General features: G+C 43.8%; 1 pseudogene; it reads left to right on the forward strand.

Moving 5' to 3' along the window:
- Positions 1–1,096: 1,096 nt before the first annotated feature.
- LOC122444766 lies at positions 1,097–2,236 on the forward strand (annotated as a pseudogene).
- The last annotated feature ends 340 nt before the right edge of the window (positions 2,237–2,576 follow it).

Below are 2,576 nucleotides of genomic sequence, written 5' to 3' on the forward strand. Positions count from 1 at the left end.
GCTCAAAGGATACTGGGCCCGGAAGATGCTTGTTGGAACCTGACAGGAACAGGTAGGTAACAGTTTCTCTAAAACTGGATGCATATGAAATGTGAAACTATATCAATTAACTTTTTACACTTCCTTATATTACAATCCATTTATTTATCTTGCCCTTTGACTGCATCCCTATCCATTTGTGATGTTACATTATGGTCGTTAAGGAAATATTGGTTCATTGAGTTATGTAGATATGCCAAATGCTGACATACATTTTTAAATGAAATCAAGTAATGTTAGTATCAGCTTCCCTGGTGGCTTGGCTGGTAAAAAAAAAATCTGCCTACAATGAAGGACACCTGGGTTCAATTCCTGGGTTGGGAAGATCCCCTGGAGAAAGGAACTAACTACCCACTCTAGTATTCTGGCCTGGAGAATTCCATGGACTGTATAGTCCACAAGGTCACAAAGAGTCAGACATGACTGAGCAACTTTTACTTTTCAATGTTTCTGTCAGGCTTATCAGGAAAAACTTTACTGGAAAGCTGTAAAGGTTTCAGAGGTACCTTTTCCAAAATTCTAATATTTGGTTGAAAACTTGAGTGTTACCATTCACAACAAAAGTGTTTGTTTTCCTTGAAGGAAAAACTTGACTGGAAATCTGTAAAGGTTTCAGAGGTACCTTTTCCAAAATTCTAATATTTGGTTGAAAACTTGAGTGTTACCATTCAGAACAAAAGTATTTGCTTTCCTTGAAGAAATAAATCCATTTCTTTACATTCTAAGACAATCTGTAAAATACTCAAGTCTGAATAAGCATTGTTTACCTGCCAGAAATTCTCTCTAGTGAAAATGATTTCATTAAGAACACCTGGACTTCCCAACAGACACGCTACCCCCAGCTCCATAGGACCTGGGTGTGCGGGTGTTGTGGCCCTGCCTTGAGAACACCTGTTGTGGGAGACATAGGCCAGGGCAAGGTGCTCCAAGGAGCCTGTCTGGCTGGCGGTGGGCAGGGAACCAGGGCCAGAGCAACAAAGCTGCCCATCCTTCATGGTGACAGATTTGGGGATGCTTCTTTGTCCTCTGTGTCATTGGTAGTTTGAGTGGTGAAGAGATGGCAGACAGTGTCAAAATCTTTCTGCAGTACCTTTCCTGGAGAATCAAGGACCCTGTTTCTGGAAGTTGTACCATCTCATAGCTAGATGTTCAAATTAAGCTTGAGAGAGAGGACCAGCATCTATAAAGGCTAATGGAGTGTTTGAAAGAGCAAGTAGAGTCCAGGGTATAAAAGAGGAACCAAGATTGAGCCACCCATTGCTAGTTGAATTTCTCAGTGCTGTATGTGAAGTGGCAGACTATTCTGCTTCATTCTCTTCCCAGTTTTATCGAGTGTGTATTCCTGTGCTTCAGTCAGTAATGGCCCAAATTATTGGGGATCCATCTCTCCATAGAGATGTTTGATTCTGGCTGAAATATTTCTTCCCATCAATTTTCAGTGCTCCTTCTCTTTGTGCTTAGCAAAGTTGTGAATGTGATGTGATTTTAGAATATAGCCAACCTGGCACTTACGGTATCAGGGAGGAAGCCTCACCCATTCCCTACTGACATGGTCTTCAATATGTCAATTGCAGGCTCTTTTCCAAATATTTAGGAAATATTTGTGGGTCTCTTTTTAATCCATCTTGTTGGTCAACTGGTTAATCTCTAATGTATGTCTCTTTTCCACTCACTATGGTGGACTTCCCAGCAGGCACCCCACCTCCTACATTATCACTAGCTGCCTTTTCTCTGCTCTCTTCCCTTCATTTTTTTATCAGCACCAATGAAGCAAAAAGTGAAAGTGTTAGTCACTCAGTCATGTCTGACTCTTTGCCACCACATGGACTATAGCCCACCAGGCTCCTCTGTCCATGGAATTCTACTGAAGAGGGTAACCATTCCCTTCTTTGGAGGATCTTCCCGACCCAGGGACTGAACCCAGGTCTCCTGCATTGCTGGCGGATTGTTGACCATCTGATCCACTGCTGAAGCCCAATGAAATAAATACTCCTGGCCAAACATGACTTTCCAGCTGTAACCTCTTTTCCATGGTGATTTCCTTAAGCAACAGAACCTTCCACAAAACGGTTTACTGCAGTCTGCCGTTAGTAGCTCAACCTCTGCAGAAAAGCTCCCTTCACAGCATCAGTCTCCTACCAAGCAAGGCTGTGGCAGTTCACTGTGTTGGCCATCAAGAAGGGATGGACAGGATTAGGAGGACCCTGTGACAGCTCTTTTCCTTGTCCACCCTCCCTACTATGAAAAGCAGGACCCACCAGGCAAGGGTCCTCTGCATGTTCCCTTCTTTCTGAGGAAATTGGGGCTTTTGTCTGGTGCACCTAAGGCAGACTCTTCCTGACCCTGGCACGTTGATTTCTAACATTGGTGAATCTGAAAGGATCACAGGATTTTCTGCAGCTCTTTTTCAGCTTCTCTTCAGGCCCCCTACCTGAACTGATGGGAATACATTCCCCACCCCCCCACCCCCACCCGGTGCCATTTGCCCTGACTTCCACCACCCTTGGATGAACAGATTTTTGTAATCTGAGTTGTTG

The sequence above is a fragment of the Cervus canadensis genome, chromosome 7 (genome assembly GCF_019320065.1).
Source record: "Cervus canadensis isolate Bull #8, Minnesota chromosome 7, ASM1932006v1, whole genome shotgun sequence".
Lineage (NCBI taxonomy): Eukaryota > Metazoa > Chordata > Mammalia > Artiodactyla > Cervidae > Cervus > Cervus canadensis.